The sequence below is a fragment of the Lepisosteus platostomus genome, chromosome 14 (genome assembly GCF_059453375.1).
Source record: "Lepisosteus platostomus isolate fLepPlt1 chromosome 14, fLepPlt1.hap1, whole genome shotgun sequence".
Lineage (NCBI taxonomy): Eukaryota > Metazoa > Chordata > Actinopteri > Semionotiformes > Lepisosteidae > Lepisosteus > Lepisosteus platostomus.
The window spans coordinates 34741685-34763965 of record NC_142624.1 but is presented as its reverse complement, the minus strand read 5'-3'; positions in this window follow the sequence as shown (position 1 = coordinate 34763965).

Genomic DNA, 22281 nt, shown 5'->3' with positions numbered 1-22281 from the left:
AGACGCACCTGCCTGCTCGAACCCGGGCCCAGTTCCCGTTCCCCAGACTTCCCAGGGCTTCCAAACTGGCAAACCTGTGAGGGAAATGTGTTCAGTCCATCCTGCAAGGAAAGGCCTGCAGAAGAGACCAGGGCACTGGGCCCATCTTGCAGAGGTCTGTTGCCTTGTGATGGGAGTCACTGGATCGGTTTCTTCTGCACAGTGAGGAAAGCTGCTCCATGCATCCACCACTCACTGGGTAAAGGGTTAGCCGTCTTCATCACAGGTCCACTTCTCTGTCCCTTGCGTCCTGTGCCCCGTGTCCGGTTGGTCGCCCTAAAACTTGTTCGGGTGAAGGATATCGATCATTTCAGTGCTGCCCCTCAGTTTTTACGTTTCTGAAAGATGTGGCAGAGATGGTTGTGCAAAAAATCATTTTGCGTAGACTATTACAAAATGTGTTCCCCAACTCTTTACAGGACAGCTCAATGGGCTGTTGTCTTTTACAGGGTTGCAGCAGTCAGATTATTTATTTACTCATTTCTTAACGACTTGCCTTGCCTGCACAGCTCTGCGAGGTCACGCTTGTAGACAGCGGCTCTGGGAATTTGTCTTTTCGCTCGTTCTGCTCGGCGTTTGGCACGGAGCGTGTCTCCGGAGTTTGCAGGACGGCGCTGATGAGAGTGAGCCTAAGCCTTCCCCGACTCAGCAGTGCCGGGGAAGTCGGTCCTGTGCTTCATCCCAGACTAGGGTGCCCTGTCCTGCCGGGGGTCCTGTCTGGCGGATGCGGTGGAGCTCGTGCACCAAGGGCGCTGCTACTGTGCATTCTGGATGGGCTGACTCTTTCCTAGAGCCTGCTGCCTGTGCTGACTACCTGCCTCCACAGCTGTGCTGTCCCAGTGCTGGGGATTTTTAAGTGATCATTTTTACCCCCCCGCCTCCTCTGCCCTTTCTTTATTTTCTCCCGATCTTGTCCTCTGGCCCCTCTCTCTTGACGCCTGCAGGGATTCTCCATTCTTCTGCAACGTGGAGGTCTGTCCAACAAGGCAAGGGGCTCCAGTCCACCTCGCTCTGCTGCTTGGATCGACCCCTGAGTAAACTCTGCTCCTTGCCTCCAGCCCGTGGGCCAATAAACAGCGTGTGCCACTTTCACCACACCTCTCTGTATCTCTCTCCACCACCCTGCCTTGTCCTTGAGCCTCTTCTCCTCTCCCTCTTTTTTTTCTCCTTGCCCGGCTCCCTGCTGCTCATCGCTCCTCTCCTCCTCAGCCCACTCTCTCTATCCCTCCCTGCTCCCCCCTCCTTTCTCCTTCCTGTCCTCCATTACGGACTCTCCCCTTATCTCTGTGCAGAGCAGATGCCAGTGTGTTGAAGGCAGTCCCTGAGGATTCACAGTAACATATTGGTTTATAATTAATGAAATTAGTGGAATTATCTGTTGTGAAGATTGGAGCTCTGGTGCAGGTTTGTCTGCGAGGGTAAGGAATGAAAAGGGAAAGGAGCAGAATAATGATGGTGAGTGCAATGATTGGGAGTGCTGTTTATGGCCGACACCGACAGGCTGACTGACCAATCCCGCACAAGCCAGGAGACGTGGAATACACTCTGGTCCGATGTGCAAGGTGTGACCGGGCCCTGACCTATTGTGCCTCATCCAGTAGCGTGTCGGGCTAAGCACAGAACAAGCAGTGTGGTCAGCTCTGAACTGGAGTGTGGGTGTGACCAAAACCCATCCTGATGTGATGGTATGGCCACATTCCCTCTGAGTGGGTGTGACCAAGCCCTATACTGCTATGGAGGTGTGTCCAGCTTCCTTCTGGTATGTGACCAGAACCTTCCTACTGTGTGGATTCGACCAAATGTTATTTTATGGTGTGTGTGTCCAACCCCTCTCCACACTGAGGTGTGGGTGTGGCCACAATTCCTCCTGCGGTGTGGGTGTGACTTGTACCCCTTGTTGTGTGGGTGTGACCTAAAAACCCTCCTGCTATGTGGGTGTGGCCTTTACCCCCTGCTGTATGGGTGTGACAAAAAATCCCTCCTGCTGTGTGGGTGGGTTTGGCCTATATCCCCCCTAATATGTGGGTGTGGCCTATGTCCCCCTGCTGTGTGGGTGGCCTATACCTCCTGCTGTGTGGGTGTGGCCTGTGTCCGCTTGCTGTGTGGGTGGCCTATACCCCCCTGCTGTGTGGGTGTGGCCTATGTCCCCCTGCTGTGTGGGTGGCCTATACCTCCTGCTGTGTGGGTGTGGCCTGTGTCCGCTTGCTGTGTGGGTGGCCTATACCCCCCTGCTGTGTGGGTGTGGCCTATGTCCCCCTGCTGTGTGGGTGGCCTATACCTCCTGCTGTGTGGGTGTGGCCTATGTCCCCCTGCTGTGTGGATGGCCTATACCCCCCTGCTGTGTGGGTGTGGCCTGTGTCCGCTTGCTGTGTGAGTGGCCTATACCCCCCTGCTGTGTGGGTGTGGCCTGTGTCCGCTTGCTGTGTGGGTGGCCTATACCCCCCTGCTGTGTGGGTGTGGCCTATGTCCCCTTGTTGTGTGAGTGGGCTATACCCCCCTGCTGTGTGGGTGTGGCCTATGTCCCCTTGTTGTGTGAGTGGCCTATACCCCCCTGCTGTGTGGGTGTGGCCTATGTCCCCTTGTTGTGTGAGTGGCCTATACCGCCCTGCTGTGTGGGTGTGGCCTATGTCCCCTTGCTGTGTGGGTGGCCTATACCGTCCTGCTGTGTGGGTGGCCTGTACTGCCCTGCTGTGTGGGTGTGGCCTATGTCCACTTGCTGTGTGGGTGGCCTATACCCCCTGCTGTGTGGGTGTGGCTAGAACTCACCTGTGACACAGCTCCCTGCTGCAGGTCAACGTAAAGTGCGCCATGGTCACAGACATCTACTATAAGACGTAATGAGTGTTTTTATATTTTATATTCAGCTAAATCTGTTCTGACCTGTATCGGGGGGGCAGGAGGCGAGCAGGGAGAGGAGTGAGAGAGAGCCGGAGGGGGCGTGGGGGCAGCGAGAGCCTCTGATGCTGTTAAATCAGGACACTGCACCCCAGCCGAGCCGCAGTGTTCGTGGAAATAATAAAAAATAAATTAATAACTGCGAAGCCGGAGTCTGGGCTGGAGCAGCTCCAAGCTCAAATCCCAGGAAAGCACCCTAATTGCTCCAGCCTGCCTGGATGCTAACCTCGTTCTGGCCTATCTAGTCCTCACAGTTAACTAATTGGATTACACATTATTTCAACTTCGCATTCAAAAACTAATATAATAATGGCTCTCCCCATGCCAGTAAGCCCATAAGCTAATTTCTCCAGTCTGTTTGGGAGCTGGGTCTGTACCTCTCCAGGCCTCGGCAGGGTGGGGGGGGGGCGGAGGTGGGTTGGAAAACAAACAAATTGAAGGAGCTTGGGGGCGGGGGGCTCTTAATTGACGATCATGGAATGGCGGCAGACTCCCACGCCCTGCCACCAGGAGGCGCTCTGCGAGAGAAAAAGCAGTGCCATACATTCAGAGCCCGAGGTCTTGCGCCGGGGGGCAGGGCCTGATGCAGACGGTCACTGGCACGGCCCAAGGGTGTTGCGGTGCGAGCGATTGGGGAAGGAGGAATATCCTGGCCACGTCCGCCAGCACGTTCCCCGTAGAGGACGCAAAGCTGTTCCTCTTTCCTGCCGACCGGGCTGCAGTCGTCACCACCAGGGCACGGACGACAAGGTGATAGGGGGCGGGGGGAGGGGCAACGTTGTGTCCCATACAGGACCGACGCCCGCTGTTCTCGGGGTCACCCGGAAGGAATGGGGTGATGGGGTGACTGGGTGACAGGGTGACAGGGTGATGGTGTGACAGTGTGACAGAGTGACAAGGCGGTGGGGTGACAGAGTGACAGGGTGGTGGGGTGATGGCGTGATGGGGTGACAGGGTGATGCGGTGATGGGGTGGCGGGGTGATGGGGTGACAGGGTGATGCGGTGATGGGGTGGCGGGGTGACAGGGTGACGGGGTTAGGGTTGATGTGCTGATGGAGTGACAGGGCAACAGGGTGATTGAATGATGGAGTGATGGGGTGATGGAGTGACAGGGTGATGGAGTGATGGGGTGACAGGGTGATGGGGTGATTGAATGATGGGGTGACAGGGGTGATGGGGTGGTAGGGTGATGGGGTGATGGGGTGATTGAATGATGGGGTGACAGGGGTGATGGGGTGGTAGGGTGATGGGGTGATGGGGTGATTGAATGATGGGGTGACAGGGGTGATGGGGTGGTAGGGTGATGGGGTGATGGGGTGACAGGGTGATGGGGTGATGGGGCAGCAGGACTCTGCAGGATTCTCGAGGTGCTCCGGGACGTTTCCTTGACTTCGAGGGAATCCTCACGGTCCCAGTATTCGATGACATCCGCCCCCCTTCCATGTTTAAGCCCCCAGTCCAGACCCTGACATGTGCCGACTTCAATCAGGAGGTCACAGGAGTTTATTTAGATTTTCTTGTGTGTATGTGTGTCTGATGGGGGGGGGGGGGGGCTGAGGGGTCTGGGGGAAAGGAGGGTGGAGGGAGGGCAGTTAAATGAATACTACATTTTTTTATTTAGTTTTTTGAAAAGCTTCTATAATTAATTCAAAACCTGGCGGCAATCCAAACCAAGAACTCCCCTTGTGCTGAATCGAGAGGGAGAGGGAGAGCGAGAGAGAAGCTAAACAAATACGAGGAAATACAAATGTAGAAATGAGTTGAAAAAACGGCATTCTTTCTGTCTCTCCCCCTCTGCGTTGGTCGCACGCTATTAAACAAACACTCTTAATATTTGGGCAGGCTGGCAGTTTAAATTTCATCTCATAAACGCATCTTGTTTCTCTCAAGACTCGACTGTTTTGACATTTTCTTCGATTAAATTATAAACAAGCAGCTCTCTTGATGGCGATGCTGGAGCCACTAATTTTCCTAATTGTTTGCAGTTGTCTGGGCTGCAGCAGGCCGGCCTGTGAGGGAGTCGGTGATTACAGGTCTAAAGACTTCCTCTGTGTGTTTACGCACCCGATAGGCTTCAAACACTGCGATTAGCCAAATTACAGATCGGGGCTCTCTCTGGGAGAGGGCTGGCCCTGCGCACTGCCATTCTCGCCAGGGCTGGGCTGGGCTGGGCCGGGCCGCGCTGGGCTGGGCCGGGCTGGGCCATGTTGGGTCGTGCTGGGCTGGGCTGGGCCATGCTGGGCTCGGTCGAGCTGGGCTGGGCCGAGCTGGGCCACGTTGGGACGAGCTGGGCTGGGCCGGGCTGGGCCATGCTGGGCTGGGTTGAGCTGGGCTGGGCCGAGCTGGGCCGTGCTGGGCTGTGCTGGACTGGGCTCGGCTGGGCCATGCTGGGCTGTGCTGGGTTGTGCTGTGCTGGGCTGGGCCGAGCTGGGCCGTATTGGGCCGTGCTGGGCTGGGCTCGGCCAGGCCGTGCTGGGTCAAGCTGGGCCAAGCTGGGCTGTGCTGTGCAGGGCGGGGCCAAGCTGGGTCGTGCTGGGTCGTGCTGGGCCGACCCGTGCTGGGTTGGGCTGGGCCGAGTTGGGCCAGGAGGCTGGGAGAGCGCACGAGATGTGTGCCAGCACTGAGGGCACAGTGTGTGTTCTGAAACGGCGAAGGACTGGTGACCTTGACTGCGTCTCACTGGCGCGGCCTGCGTCCAGGCAGCCCCCGCAGTCCCTGAGGGACGCGCGCGGCTCTGAAGGGCCAGGAGGAAGTCAAAACCTGCAACGCCAACGGCACTCTTCAAGCTGACCGCCCGCAGGCACGACAACAAATGTAAAAATGGACTTAGAGGTTGGCTCTCAGGAGGTTTTGAGACCAATCCCTCTCCCTCTCAGCCTGTCTCTTCTTCTCCGGCTCTGTAGCTTCTACACTCCAGCATCTCGCAAGAGAGACCTTTCCCCTCCTTCACCCTCCCCTCCGCTCTGCACTCCGGGATCATCCGCCCGTTAATGATCGCCGGGCCGGTTAGCCATGCAGCGCCGTGATTAGCAGTGACCGCGGCGGAGTGCTACGAGGGGGCTGGGCTAGGAGTGTCACCCTGCACGCCGCGGCCAAAGTCTGCGTGCCAGAGGCCGTGTCACTGTCGCACGCCCGGGCGACTCCCACACCCTGGTCCCCGTTCATCATTAACAGCCGAACCCCCGAGCCCCGAGCTGTGGCAGCCCAGCGGGTGACAGTGGGGGCCCACACTGGGGTCCCGGAGCCTGTTGGTGCTGCCCAAGCTCTCGGGGGGGGGTGTCGAGGGGGTCAAGCTCATGGCCCAGTGCATGCAGGGAGCCCGCTGGCCACAGGAAGGCCTGCAGACGCAGCCGGGACCTTGTGCGCCCAGAGCTGTGGCCCATGGCACCTCGTCCACCCTCCCGGTCCCTTCAGTCCCATCTTCTCCACAACGGGGGGAGGCTGCTGAAGAGGCAAGCAAAACGCCTGGATGGAGTTAAAGGTGTTGAATTTAATTCAAGGGATGTGATGTGGAAATTGTGTAACACACTACTAAAGCCTCGTTTAGAATATAGTGTACAATTTTGGTCATCATGTTATCAAACACTTTTTGATAATGTTTTCCTTAAAACTGTTTTTTTACTGTTTAACTGTTTTTTGTCAAGCGCTTAACGACAGTTAATGAAATGCTATTTTTGAAGGTGCCGTATAAAATGAAGTTTACTACTATTATTAAACAAGTGGAAACTACATGGAAATGCATTTATAACCAAGAATAGAAGGCACTGACCCCGTCCTCTCTGGACAGTCATGTCTGCCTGTGTCCAGTGTCTGTGGCCAGGCTGTGGTCCCTGAGCCTGTCCTCTCTGGAAAGTCAAGTCAGTTTGTGTCCAGTGTCTGTGTCCAGGGTGTGGTCACTGAGCCTGTCCTCTCTGGACAGTCAGGTCTGTCTGTGTCCAGTGTCTGTGTCCGGGCTGGTCACTGAGCCTGTCCTCTCTGGACAGTCAGGTCTGTCTGTGTCCAGTGTCTGTGTCCGGGCTGGTCACTGAGCCTGTCCTCTCTGGACAGTCAGGTCTGTCTGTGTCCAGTGTCTGTGGTCACTGAGCCTGAACTTTTACAGTATCTGTTTTTAAGAGCACGGGCTCTGAACCACACGGCGCCCCCTGTGGTCTTCCGGGCTCCTGCAGGCTTGAGGTGCTGCCGCTGAGGTTGGGCCTCTCCGGCGATCAGCTCTCCCTGGCGCCCTCCGTGTGAATGGACGAGTGGGTGTGCACGTCTGGCTGCGGAGACACGGAAAAAACACGCACCTGGCTGTGTCCCCGATCGGGTATCACTTTACAAAAGTCATCTCCCTCGCACTCGTTTCCCGTGCGCCGGAGTTGTCCTCCAGTCATGCTGTGTGGGCCCTGAATACCTGGAGATGTACAGATCCCTCCTGCAGCTGCGGAGCTGTGGAGATGAAAGCCGCGAGGCGCCGGGTGGATGGTATCAGCGCTCCCATCACCAGACAGCCAGCCCCGCGGCGCTGCCAGCCGGGCCGGGGGCTCAATGCTATCGCGCGGCCCATCAGCGAGCGCCCGCCGCGCGGAATGCCCTCTCTCAAAGAGCTTCAGAGGCTCGGGGCTGCGCGCGCTCAAGGCTTGCTAATTGAGCGTGTAGGGGCAGGAGGGGGCGATGGCTCTGGTTGTGGGGCACAGGTGAGCCAACTAACATGCAAACAGTAACAGCTTCCCGCCTGTACTCTGTACTGCTGAGACCAGCTAGGGGGGCTCGCACAGGTGAGAGAGGACGAGCTCCCAGTGCACATCCCTCACGCCGGAGTGGTACTGTAGTTGTCTGCTGACGTCTCTGCCTGGTGTCTGATCCCTCTGCGATCCCCCTGTGGCAGCTGCTGCACTAAGGCCTAGGATGCTGTGTAGGACACAGAGAAACAGGGGCTCGGTTGCAGCCAGTGTGCTTTGCGAATTGGAAAAACCCTGCACCACTGAATAGCCGGTAAAATGATGAGACAGAGAGTGCTTCTTAAGTGAAGCAGCTCACAAACATTTGCACATGGGCCCGGTGAGGGGTTCAGAAGCACCCTGCACAGGCTCTGAGACAGCTGACCCTCGGTTGTTCACCTCTGGCGCAGTCGACTAATTGGGTGCCACTGCTTGAGGAATCCTGATCACAGTCCGCTAATGACATAACCAAGACGTCAGCAATCTGTATTTCTTGCACAGCACTTTATCGTTGCAGATAACGAATGATTTAATGAATGAGAGCTATCTGACACAGAGTGCCTATGTGATGGAGCTGTCGGACACATAGCAGTGTGTGATGGAGCTGTCTGCCACACAGTTGCCATGTGTGATGGAGCTGTCTGCCACACAGTACCTGTGTAATGGAGCTGTCTGACACACAGTGCCATGTGTGATGGAGCTGTCTGACATACAGTACCTGTGTAATGGAGCTGTCTGACACACAGTGCCATGTGTGATGGAGCTGTCTGACACACAGTACCTGTATAATGGAGCTGTCTGACACACAGTGCCCTGTGTGATGGAGCTGTCTGACACACAGTTGCCCTGTGTGATGGAGCTGTCTGACACACAGTGCCCTGTGTAACGGAGCTGTCTGACACACAGTGCCCTGTGTAACAGAGCTGTCTGACACACAGTGCCCTGTGTGATGGAGCTGTCTGACACACAGTTGCCCTGTGTGATGGAGCTGTCTGACACACAGTGCCCTGTGTGACAGAGCTGTCTGACACACAGTACCTGTGTAACGGAGCTGTCTGACACACAGTACCTGTGTAACGGAGCTGTCGGACACACAGTACCTGTGTAACGGAGCTGTCTGACACACAGTACCTGTGTGATGGAGCTCTTAGGCTTTACTCTCCTTGTGATCTCTGACAACATGCCGTTGGCCCAACACAGGACTCCTGCAGCACTGCAGAATGGAACAGGCAGGAAAGACAGAGCTGACAGCCAGTGCCACACTCGACCACGCCTGGTAGGGCTGCAGGCCTCTGATTTCCGCGACGTGCTGTGATGACGAGGCTCCAGCACCGGTCCAACTATGACAGAGCTCGTGCACTCAGTGTGTGTGTGTGTGTGCATGTGTTCGGGGCTGCGCTGCGTGTGGGGTGAGGAATGCTCAGCTGGGCGGCGGCAGTGTTATCGCTGGGATCTAAAGACATGAGATATTAATGCTTCTGCGCCGCCATGCTTATCACCAGACCCTCAGCAGGGAGAGCGCTCTGCCCCAGCCTGTCCACTGAAGCGCTTTCTCTCTCTCGTGCTGTGTGATCAGCTGTTAATACTGTCCTAGGACTGTTGTGACTCTCTGTTCTGTCCTAAGGTGTATTTGTTTAGTGGGGGACTCTCTGTGTTTCCCTTCCTCAGGAATCACCAGCAGTTCTATTGTTATAACTCTGGGAGTCAAATACAGGACAGAGGTCATTCGCACACAGTGGTGGACACATGGTGACCTGGCACTGCACGGGGTCAAACCAGGCTGCAGACAGAGGCCAGGCAAGGAGAGGAGAGAGCAGGGCTGCAACAGATTGTTGGCACATCAGAGACCAGGAGAGATGCCCAGCTGTGTACCCCAGTGCCACAGCAGAGACAGAGAGAAGTCCAGCTGTGTGCCCCAGTGCCACAGCAGAGACAGAGAGAAGTCCAGCTGTGTGCCCCAGTGCCCCAGCAGAGACAGAGAGAAGTCCAGCTGTGTGTCCCAGTGCCCCAGCAGAGACAGAGAGAAGTCCAGCTGTGTGCCCCAGTGCCACAGCAGAGACAGAGAGAAGTCCAGCTGTGTGCCCCAGTGCCCCAGTGCCACAGCAGAGACAGAGAGAAGTCCAGCTGTGTGTCCCAGTGCCCCAGTGCCACAGCAGAGACAGAGAGAAGTCCAGCTGTGTGTCCCAGTGCCCCAGCAGAGACAGAGAGAAGTCCAGCTGTGTGCCCCAGTGCCACAGCAGAGACAGAGAGAAGTCCAGCTGTGTGTCCCAGTGCCCCAGCAGAGACAGAGAGAAGTCCAGCTGTGTGTCCCAGTGCCCCAGCAGAGACAGAGAGAAGTCCAGCTGTGTGTCCCAGTGCCACAGCAGAGACAGAGAGAAGTCCAGCTGTGTGTCCCAGTGCCCCAGCAGAGACAGAGAGAAGTCCAGCTGTGTGCCCCAGTGCCACAGCAGAGACAGAGAGAAGTCCAGCTGTGTGCCCCAGTGCCACAGCAGAGACAGAGAGAAGTCCAGCTGTGTGCCCCAGTGCCACAGCAGAGACAGAGAGAAGTCCAGCTGTGTGTCCCAGTGCCACAGCAGAGACAGAGAGAAGTCCAGCTGTGTGTCCCAGTGCCCCAGTGCCACAGCAGAGACAGAGAGAAGTCCAGCTGTGTGTCCCAGTGCCCCAGCAGAGACAGAGAGAAGTCCAGCTGTGTGTCCCAGTGCCACAGCAGAGACAGAGAGAAGTCCAGCTGTGTGCCCCAGTGCCATAGCAGAGACAGAGGTTTGTGTTTTGCAATCCCATCTGGCAACATCTGTTGGCCCTCTTAGGCCAGTGACACACCAGAGCCTGCAAGGAATAACGTGAGAGGTGAGGATGAAAATGGATCAGTGTGGATCAGCCCAGAGAGATCGGATGCATGGAACAGCCGAGGCAGAAGGAGAGAGAGAATGCTGGAGATGGAGAGAGACAGAAAGGAGGTATAGAGAGAGTAAAGGCCCTCTGAGACCACAAAGAGGTAGATGAGAGAGCAGCTGAGTTCTCAGTCACGTGCCCACAGGAGTAGAGAGGCAGCCTAACAACTGTGCAACTGTGGCTTCTCTCTGTCTCTTTCCTTTGTACTAGAAATGCAAGAAGTGAATGTGTGTTACAGGACATGTGGGTGACACAGTGGCATGGAGTTTGGCTCTGCTGCCTCATAGCTCTGTGGTCCCGGGTTCGATTCGGGTCTCAGTCTGGTCTGTGTGGACCATGTATGTTTTCCCTGTTTCCACCCACTTTCCCAAGGCATGCTGGCTCCGTGCCTCTGACTGTCCTGGTGTAAACGGTCGCTCTGTCCCCTCAGTGACATCACTGCCTCGTGCGCTGTGCTTTCTGCTCACGGCTGGCTGAGCGTTTTTCTTGCACGCACAGTAAGTGGCATTAAAACAACGGGAAAACCCCTGTATTCACCCCCTGAGCCCGACAGAGCGCCAGGCTGATTCTCTCACAGCACCCACTGCTGAAGCACATTTCTGCCTTTGCCTTCATGTAGTTGACAGTACTGAAGGAGGCTTTATTTACAGCTCATTCTGGAAAAGTCTAAGCTCCGTTTTGCCCAGTCCTGGGGGTGTCCATGCTGCGAGTGAAAAGCCCTGTTCTGAGGATACCGCACCATGCCCTGCTGGGGCAGATTTAACTGCACCTCCCTCGGGCAGTGAGGAATAGGGTGGCCATTTGTCTGGGTTTTGAAGGCTCTGTCCTGCGTGGCGCCAAGACGGACACCAGCCTGTCCCTTCAGGACGGTTGTGCTCAGCTGAACGGGTTTGTTCATATTAGTGGTTGTTTCTCAGTGTTGTTGTTTCTTAGTGGTTGTTTCTCATGTCATCAGTGTTGTGTTTGTATTGGGCCTTCGGATGCCAACACCGGACACTGGACACATTTCTCTTGTTTTTGGTGACCTGTTACGTCTTGTTTGTAACCCAGAATCATTTTTACAAGTCATTTACACAAGCTGGGCAGCGCGTGGGGCCTGGGTACAGTAGGAGCAGGGAAGGGCTGCCACAGTGACCCCCCTAAGCAGCACGGTGCCCCCTGGCTCAGCCGGGCACGGACAGCGACCCGCGGCGACAGGACTGGGCCTCGGACCGGGGACCGCAGGACCCAGCCCCGTTTCAGCCTGCGAGCAGCAGAGGAGGCTAATAATCACACAGACTGCCCCGGGGCCGTAATCCGATTTCGAGCCAAATCAGAGAATCAAAAAGATTGCGCTGGGAAATTCGGCAGGCCTGCAATAAAACAGAACGGCGGCACAATATGAAACAATATTTGTTGATCGCATTAATGTGTCGCTGCCGGCCGGCTAATTCGCTTTGGAGGACGACTGTGCCCTCTGCCAGCCGACGGGCAGAACTGCCACTGCCGAGGGCTCGGGGGTCCCAGCGCCACAAACCCCACAGACCCCAGGTGGGCACGGCGCAGCTCTGAGGGTGCGGGCGTGCTGTCTTTTACCCATGAGTTCCCGTGCCTTAATAAAAGAGCTCCTTCCTCACTCTGAGTCTGAGCTGCTGACTCTGTGGACACGCCTGTACAGGCAGCACTGCAATCGCAGCACCCCAGTCCTGACACCCCAATCACAATACCCCAGTCCTGACACCCCAATCACAATACACCAGTCCTGACACCCCAATCACAATACTCCAGTCCTGACACCCCAATCACTGCACCCCAGTCCTGACACCCCAATCACAATACTCCAGTCCTGACACCCCAGTCACAGCACCCCAGTCCTGACACCCCAATCACAATACTCCAGTCCTGACACCCCAGTCACAGCACCCCAGTCTGGACACCCCAGTCACAGCACCCCATTCCTGACACCCTAATCACAATACTCCAGTCTGGACACCCCAGTCACAGCACCCCATTCCTGACACCCCAGTCACAGCACCCCATTCCTGACACCCCAATCACAGCTCCTTTTCAGATAAAGGATGTTTCAAATCAAGAAGGAGGAAAGATCACAGTCTGCCTCTGCTCTTTTTCATCGCAGGTTGCAATGTTGGCCTGCGTTGTTGAGGGCAGAGGTGGGAGATCCTGTATGTTGTAGCATTGCCTGTGTGCTGTGGGCAGTGCAGAGTGCAGTGTGGACATTATGGGGTGGGCAGTGCCAGTCCTGTGAGGAGGACAGAGCACAGTGTGGACCTTGTGGGGTGGGCAGTGCCAGTCCTGGGCACTGTGAGGACTGCAGAGCGCAGTGTGGACCTTGTGGGGTGGGCAGTGCCAGTCCTGGGCACTGTGAGGAGTGCAGAGTGCAGTGTGGACCTTGTGGAGTGGGCAGTGCCAGTCCTGTGAGGAGGACAGAGCACAGTGTGGACCTTGTGGGGTGGACAGTGCCAGTCCTGGGCACTGTGAGGAGGACAGAGCGCAGTGTGGACCTTGTGGGGTGGGCAGTGCCAGTCCTGTGAGGAGTGCAGAGTGCAGTGTGGACCTTGTGGAGTGGGCAGTGCCAGTCCTGGGCACTGTGAGGAGTGCAGAGTGCAGTGTGGACCTTGTGGGGTGGACAGTGCCAGTCCTGTGAGGAGGGCAGAGCGCAGTGTGGACCTTGTGGGGTGGGCAGTGCCAGTCCTGGGCACTGTGAGGAGTGCAGAGTGCAGTGTGGACCTTGTGGAGTGGGCAGTGCCAGTCCTGTGAGGAGGGCAGAGTGCAGTGTGGACCTTGTGGAGTGGACAGTGCCAGTCCTGTGAGGAGGACAGAGCACAGTGTGGACATTGTGGGGTGGGCAGTGCCAGTCCTGGGCACTGTGAGGAGTGCAGAGCGCAGTGTGGACCTTGTGGGGTGGGCAGTGCCAGTCCTGTGAGGAGGGCAGAGCGCAGTGTGGACCTTGTGGAGTGGGCAGTGCCAGTCCTGGGCACTGTGAGGAGTGCAGAGTGCAGTGTGGACCTTGTGGAGTGGGCAGTGCCAGTCCTGGGCACTGTGAGGAGTGCAGAGTGCAGTGTGGACCTTGTGGAGTGGGCAGTGCCAGTCCTGTGAGGAGGACAGAGCGCAGTGTGGACCTTGTGGAGTGGACAGTGCCAGTCCTGTGAGGAGGACAGAGCGCAGTGTGGACCTTGTGGGGTGGGCAGTGCCAGTCCTGTGAGGAGGACAGAGCACAGTGTGGACATTGTGGGGTGGGTAGTGCCAGTCCTGGGCACTGTGAGGAGTGCAGAGCACAGTGTGGACATTGTGGGGTGGGCAGTGCCAGTCCTGTGAGGAGGGCAGAGTGCAGTGTGGACCTTGTGGGGTGGGCAGTGCCAGTCCTGGGCACTGTGAGGAGTGCAGAGTGCAGAGTGGACCTTGTGGGGTGGACAGTGCCAGTCCTGTGAGGAGGACAGAGCACAGAGTGGACCTTGTGGGGTGGGCAGTGCCAGTCCTGGGCACTGAGGAGTGCAGAGTGCAGAGTGGACATTGTGGGGTGGGTAGTGCCAGTCCTGGGCACTGTGAGGAGGACAGAGCACAGAGTGGACCTTGTGGAGTGGGCAGTGCCAGTCCTGGGCACTGTGAGGAGTGCAGAGTGCAGTGTGGACCTTGTGGAGTGGGCAGTGCCAGTCCTGTGAGGAGGACAGAGTGCAGTGTGGACCTTGTGGGGTGGGCAGTGCCAGTCCTGTGAGGAGTGCAGAGCACAGTGTGGACCTTGTGGAGTGGGCAGTGCCAGTCCTGGGCACTGTGAGGAGTGCAGAGTGCAGTGTGGACCTTGTGGGGTGGACAGTGCCAGTCCTGTGAGGAGGACAGAGCACAGTGTGGACATTGTGGGGTGGGTAGTGCCAGTCCTGGGCACTGTGAGGAGTGCAGAGCGCAGTGTGGACCTTGTGGGGTGGACAGTGCCAGTCCTGTGAGGAGGACAGAGCACAGTGTGGACATTGTGGGGTGGGTAGTGCCAGTCCTGGGCACTGTGAGGAGTGCAGAGTGCAGAGTGGACCTTGTGGGGTGGACAGTGCCAGTCCTGGGCACTGTGAGGAGGGCAGAGCGCAGTGTGGACCTTGTGGGGTGGGCAGTGCCAGTCCTGGGCACTGTGAGGAGTGCAGAGTGCAGTGTGGACCTTGTAGAGTGGGCAGTGCCAGTCCTGTGAGGAGGGCAGAGTGCAGTGTGGACCTTGTGGAGTGGGCAGTGCCAGTCCTGTGAGGAGGACAGAGCGCAGTGTGGACCTTGTGGGGTGGACAGTGCCAGTCCTGTGAGGAGGGCAGAGCGCAGTGTGGACCTTGTGGGGTGGGCAGTGCCAGTCCTGGGCACTGTGAGGAGGGCAGAGCGCAGTGTGGACCTTGTGGAGTGGGCAGTGCCAGTCCTGTGAGGAGGGCAGAGTGCAGTGTGGACCTTGTGGAGTGGGCAGTGCCAGTCCTGTGAGGAGGACAGAGCGCAGTGTGGACCTTGTGGGGTGGACAGTGCCAGTCCTGTGAGGAGGACAGAGCGCAGTGTGGACCTTGTGGGGTGGACAGTGCCAGTCCTGTGAGGAGGGCAGAGCGCAGTGTGGACCTTGTGGGGTGGGCAGTGCCAGTCCTGGGCACTGTGAGGAGGGCAGAGTGCAGAGTGGACCTTGTGGAGTGGGCAGTGCCAGTCCTGTGAGGAGTGCAGAGCGCAGTGTGGACCTTGTGGGGTGGGCAGTGCCAGTCCTGGGCACTGTGAGGAGTGCAGTGTGCGTCCTGTGCAGTTGGCAGTGCCAGGCTGGCTCCCGGCCCGGGAACGAAGCCCCTTGTGCTGGGGGCTCAGCTGGCGTCCCTCATGCGCGCAGATTAACCGGTGCTCACGTGGCGACGAGCTCTGCCTCATCGACAGGGCCCCTCCGTGTTCTCCGCCGTCACCCCATTAACAATTCATCAGCTGTCAGCAGCTGCCTGCTAATTGCTGTGCTGTCGATTGGGAGAGAGAGGGGAGTCGCTGCACTCTCTCCCTCTGTGTCTCTCAGAAGTATGACCAAAGCATTTCGGGAAAGGGCAGCGTTACAGACTGTAGTTCATTGATCGAAACTTTATCTGAACAATGGTCCTACCAAAGCGAAACCAACTCTGCCCCAGCACCCTCTGTGTGAAGGGTGTCGCACGTCTGCTATCCAAGGGGCCCCCAGGGGTGTCCTGAGACGGGCGGCCGGGGACGGGCTCTGGCGAGGGGGTCACGTCCTGTTAAATCCCTCTCCGCGGCAGGGCTGTGCTCCTGTAATGATTTACAGCCCAGAACCAAGGGCCCCGAGCCAGGGGCAGACGAGTGAGAGCAACACAGTGGGACCGAGCGAGGAAGGGTTTTACAGCACGGTGCGTAAACACATCGTTAATGCATCATCATTTTCAATACGTGGCCGGTGGGATGGAAAACGATTGAAGTAAGTTTGAGATTAATAATTAAACGCCACAGACAGGCGTACTGTATAGCCGGAGAGATTGACATTGATCTACAGATTGACAGGCAGGTCTGGAACAGGGAGGTGTGCTCACTGCTCACCCAACCACCTGCTGATACCACCATGCGCACCTACGGCCACGAATGACAAACTGCAAACCTATTGAGTAACTCGTCCAGTACTTCATCGCTAATTAAGCAGAATAGGTGAGCAATGCATCAGCATCCTGGACAAATTTAAACTCGAGGGCTCTGCCCCCAGGGTGGAGTATTGATAAGGGGCCGGCCTCTGCGCTGGGCTGCGAATGTTTCCTGAGTCCTGGTGCCCACAGGTGCCCAGAGGTGCAAACGGGTCATCACCACCGTCACCTCACACGACGGGGAAGAAGCAGGGGAGCCGAGCGAGAGTGGGCTGCCCAGGCCAAACTGCCAAAGGCAGAGACACCGGGTCAGGGAGTCACCCCAAAACATCACCTGCACCAGGGGGGCCACAGGCCCAGCTCGAGAGGGCCACAGAGCAGTCTGAGCTGGACTGAGCCTGACTGCCTGACTGAGGTCATGCCCAAGTAGCTGGACTATGCTAAAAGCACGCGCTGGGCTTAAATGAGTGGCCATTCAGCACGACCGCCCTGTACGTACCTGGCCCAAAGCAGGCTTCAGGCCTCCTCCTGCAGGGTCGCAGTGCACCGGATGCCGGAGTGGTTGGGGGTTTAACTAAGACGCACATCACAGGTGCCCGAAGCCTGGCGGTTTCTGGGTACCCAGTGGCGGGGGGCGCAGAGCGGGCACCTGCAGCAGGACCCGGCCCCACGCCAGCCTGTCAGGAAGCATCAGCAGCAGGCAGGGCTGACGGCACCGCCACGGGGCAGCCCCCCAGCGCCAGGCCCCCGACAGCTGGCGCACCGCTGGGCACAGCCCGAGGGACTGGAGGAATTCTGGGAGGCTGACAGGACGGCTCTCAGAGCCTTTTCACTGCCTCTTCAGTGCAAACCCAGCTCACTCAGTCTGGCAGCAGGCAAAGCCCCCGCTCTTGTTTAAAAGCAACAGAAAGTTGAGTTTTGTCTTAGATACTTTTGTCTTTAAATCTGAACGCCTCACTATCTGGTAATCATTTTTAGAAACGAGGCGTCAGACTCGTGCCTGTCTGCGCTCAGCACCTGGAGAGCTCTGGTACCTCGAACCCGGACCAGAGGATGAAACCCTAAGCAAGCCTACACAGCAGACGGGACTCCAAGCCTCGCTGAGGTTACCCGGAAAATAAATCATTCTTTTACAGCTGCTGCCTGCTCCAGCTCTTTCATTAACTGCCTGTCTCACCCTGACTCAGTTAATAGACCTCCTGCTAGCTGCGTCCAGATGTGTCCACATGTGTCTCCCGAGATGCACATTCTGTGCCCTGGTCCCTGAACTGTGCTTTTCTATCAGTCTTGTATTGACATTGCTATGACACCGGGACCAAATGATTAGACGTTTTACCACTGGATTGCAACCCAAGTCTTCTTTAGGAAGCCAGCTCTCTCAGTTCTGTTGATCACTCTGTCCTGTGCAGCAGAAATGGGCTTGTGAAATACAATTATTATTTAGTGATGACAAATTAGTAGAAGTCAGTGACAGGTTAGCACTGTGTAATTACACGATGTCATGATTTACCTAGGTAAAAAAATCTTGGTTATCCTTAAAACCCTGCAGTTGTTCTAAATTAGTATCTAGGTTTATGTACGGTGCAGTAGACTAGGCAGAACAGTGCAGTACTGGACCTGTAGTCCAATGTGTTTGGCGCTTAGGGTTAAACACCTGTCTTGTTCCTTTCCCTACCCTTTGTTTCTGAGAGAATTGCACAGGTGAAGTGTCTGTGTGTGTGTGTGTCAGTGTGACAGTCTGTCTGTGTGTGTGTCAGTGTGACAGTCCGTCTGTGTGTGTCAGTCTGCTGTGTGTGTCAGTGTGACAGTCCGTCTGTGTGTGTGTCAGTGTGACAGTCTGTCTGTGTGTGTCAGTCTGCTGTGTGTCAGTGTGACAGTCCTGTGTGTGTGTCAGTCTGCTGTGTGTGTCAGTGTGACAGTCCGTCTGTGAGTGTGTCAGTCTGCTGTGTGTGTCAGTGTGACAGTCCGTCTGTGTGTGTGTGTGTCAGTGTGACAGTCCGTCTGTGTGTGTCAGTGTGACAGTCCTGTGTGTGTGTCAGTCTGCTGTGTGTCAGTGTGACAGTCCGTCTGTGTGTGTGTGTGTCAGTGTGACAGTCCGTCTGTGTGTGTGTCAGTCTGCTGTGTGTCAGTGGACACGGACAATTACACAAGTAACCTCCACATCGCCCCACCAAACAGCACCAGCTCCCTCCTGGGCACTATTGCCACTGCCCCGGCCTTCGTTAGCGTGTCTTTAACGAGGTGCGGCAATCGCTGGCAGGGCTGGGGCTGTTCCTGCCTGGGTCTGTGGTTGCTGAGCCGTTCTGTCTAATTACTCCAAACTCCTCATCCCGGGAATGTAAATAGCTGATCAAACAGGGCCTGTGATCCGTGTGGGGGGTGCGCCCCCCTGCCTGCTGTAGGTCCTGTGGAGGGGGAGGTGGTGCCGCTCCGTTTTGAACCCTCTGATTATGGGGCAGGGGGTAGCGGGGGTTGTTGTGTACAGCGCAACACCCTGAGTGTGTCGCTGTGCATTCTTGGGCTCAGCCACAGGCTCCGTGTAGGCCTGTGCCACAGCCAGGCTCTGTGGCACGACTGCAGCCCAGCCATCGCGCCCCCCGAGCGCTGGCTCTCTGTTCCGCGTTCCAGTTTCAAATTCAATGACGTTTCTAGTTCACAGCATTTTATTGACAGGATCCACATGGAAAAGTGTTCCCAAAACACTCTCTCTACCCCTCTGTCCCCTCTCTCTGTCCCTCTCTGTCTCCTGTCCTGTCTGTCCGTCCCCCGTCCTCTCTCTCTGTGTCCTTCTGTCACTCTCTGTCCACCTCACACCTTCTCTCCCTCCTGTGTGTCTCTGTCCACACGTCCCCTGTCTGCCCTCTCTTCATGCCCTGGACAGCAGCGCAGGACAGAGGGACGGCGCGTTAGTGATGACACCTCCGTCTTTGACTCATCAGATCAGCGCTTCTGCGCCGCTGCTCTCAGAGTGTCTGAGTCCCTGTCCAGCCTCCCCACCTCTGGGAGCAGAGCTGGGAGCAGAGCTGGGAGCACCTCTGGAAGCACCTCTGGGAGCAGAGCTGGGAGCAGAGCTGGGAGCAGAGCTGGGAGAACCTCTGGGTGCAGAGCTGGGAGAACCTCTGGGAGCAGAGCTGGGAGCACCTCTGGGAGCAGAGCCGGGAGCACCTCTGGGAGCAGAGCTGGGAGCAGAGCTGGGAGCACCTCTGGGAGCAGAGCTGGGAGCAGAGCTGGGAGCACCTCTGGAAGCACCTCTGGGAGCACCTCTGGGAGCACCTCTGGAAGCACCTCTGGGAGCAGAGCTGGGAGCACCTCTGGAAGCACCTCTGGGAGCACCTCTGGGAGCAGAGCTGGGAGCACCTCTGGAAGCACCTCTGGGAGCACCTCTGGGAGCACCTCTGGGAGAGAGCTGGGAGGGGGGCCTCACAGAGGGAGCAGGGCGAGCAGCGACACTGGGTCCTCCTCCATTCAGGAGCTCCGGCCTGCAGCACAATGATGCCTTTTATTGTGTCCGTTAAACCATGGCCATATGGGCTCCAAAAGTTTCCTGACATGCAGTCGTTTGTGGTTTTTAATTATAAACAGACAATATTTACAGGGGAGCCTGGAGAGGGAGGAGCACAGCGAGGGGGTGGTGACAGTGGCAGTGGCGGCGGTGGTGGCACTGGGGTGGGAGAGATGCTTCCCCTGGCCCGCTCCAGCTCGGCTCCGCCACGCCCCCCTGCCCTGTGCCGAGCCCTTCGCTGTGCCCTTCAAGCTCCCCTGTGCCTCTCCAGTCTCTCTGCTCTCCTTCCCCGGCCTGGTTACTTACCTCCCTCTCTCTGCCAGGTTCCAGCAGGCCCAGTGTGTGACCCTGCGCTGCTCAGCCCTGCTCAGCCCAGCTCAGCCCAGCGCTGCTGACTCTCCTAGGCGCTGAGGCTGATGAACTGCAGCTGATCTCCCCTCCCCGAGCCCCCAGGGCAGGAAAGAGTGGCTCTTCGGATTCATTCCACTCCCCAGGAATGCAGTCCCACAAAGACATCCGTCACTGAGCAGATCCTTATCAGCCCAGTATTAAACAAACCGAGTCGCTGGGAGGAAAGGGGCTGAAGGGGAGACTGGAGAACCGAGGCACGGCAGAGAAGGTGACGAGCAAGAGGAGAATCAATCAATCAATCAATCAATCAATCAATCAATCAATCCCCCATCCTGAGCTTTGTTGATTCAGACTCGCACACAGACAGATCCTACAGAGGCTTTTCCTTCTTCCAGGCCTGGCCACCCCACCACAACTTGGCGTGTCTTTTGCGATCCTCAGAACAGCGCAGGGAATGAAATGGCCATGAAGCCCTTTATCCCGGGTCCTGAGAAGATAGAAAAAGAGCAGAGGCTGAGCTCTACCGGGGGAAGGTCTGGGATTGGGATGCCAATCTCCCTCTTGATCCCGATCTCGATCTCGACCACTCTGCGTTCTAGTCTAGAGCAGAGGCACACTGCTCCTCCTGTCTGCGCCTCCTCTCCTGGCGGGAGTGCGGGAGCCCTCAGACGGCTGGGAGACAGAAGGCCCTGCAGGTGGGCTGGGAGAGGAGCGGTGGTCTTCTGGGTGGAGACAGGGAGAACAGACAGTAGGACCTGTGCTTTAAGCCAGACGTCCGTCCGGTGCTCATCTTGACTAGTTGATCCAGCCGCTGTAATGAGGCTGAGATCTGGGCTGCTGTGAAAAGCAGAGTACCCAGGTGCCCCACAGGACCAGGGCTGGAAAATCCCACTTTCAGCGGGGCTGCCCAGTTCTGTTCCTCTTTACCCCAGTGTCCTCTGGTTTCCGATCTGGATGAGTGCTCGTGTACTTAGTAACCCCCAAACTTGACCTATTTGAGTTTTCAGTTCCTGCACTGTTATGTATTGGAAACTACATGCTCCTTTTTTGTAAAAAAGTTTTATACCTAATTTGTTTCTTTGTCAGGAGTATGTGAGGAGCATTTGAGAAGTATTATATGTCAGGAGTATGTGAGTAGTATACTAGGAGTATGTGAGAAGTACTCCCTGTTACGAGTATGTCAGGAGTAAGTGAGTATTATGTTAGGAGTATGTAAGGAGCATGTGAGAAGTACTGTATGTTAGGAGTATGTCAGGAGTACATGAGTAGTGTGTCAGGAGTATTTAAGAAGTACTGTATGTTAGGAGTACGTCAGGAGTAAGTGAGTATTATGTTAGGAGTATGTAAGGAGCATGTGAGAAGTACTGTATGTTAGGAGTATGTCAGGAGTACATGAGTAGTGTGTCAGGAGTATTTAAGAAGTACTGTATGTTAGGAGTATGTCAGGAGTAAGTGAGTAGTATGTTAGGAGTATGTGAGGAGCATGTGAGAAGTACTGTATGTTAGGAGTATCTCAGGAGTATGTGAGTAGTGTGTCAGGAGTATGTGAGAAGTCCTGTATGTTAGGAGTATGTCAGGAGTAAGTGAGTAGTATGTGAGGAGCATGTGAGAAGTACTGTATGTTAGGAGTATGTCAGGAGTAAGTGAGTAGTATGTGAGGAGCATGTGAGAAGTACTGTATGTTAGGCGTATGTCAGAAGTATGTGAGTAGTGTGTCAGGAGTATGTAAGAAGTACTGTATGTTAGGAGTACGTCAGGAGTAAGTGAGTAGTATGTGAGGAGCATGTGAGAAGTACTGTATGTTAGGCGTATGTCAGGAGTATGTGAGTAGTATGTTAGGAGTATGTGAGGAGCATGTGAGAAGTACTGTATGTTAGGAGTATGTCAGGAGTATGTGAGTAGTGTGTGAGGAGCATGTCAGGAGTACTGGGGGTGCAGGTTAAGCTGGCAGTCAGGTACTCATCTTCTAGTCGTTCTGCTCTGTCTCGCTCCTCCTGTGGAAAATGAGAGCAGTGCAGCATGGGAAGCTACACAACTAATACGTTTAGGAGCTCTTTGGGTTTTGCACACACAGCATAATATTTACTGTATTTAAAATGTGACCCAGGTTCATAAATAAATCTTCTAGGAAGGATCTGTTTTGCATACACAGCTGAGTTTCTCTCCGCAGTAATATTGCTCAAACCAGCCCAAAGCTATTATACACAGTAAATGAAATCCTGCAGTGAAGACACCACCAAGGAGTCCCACTTGCAGAACTTTTTTCCCTGTTCAGCGATGACAAGTGTCCGGAACTGTGGTCTGACTTTCGTCTAGGTCAGGGGTGTCAAA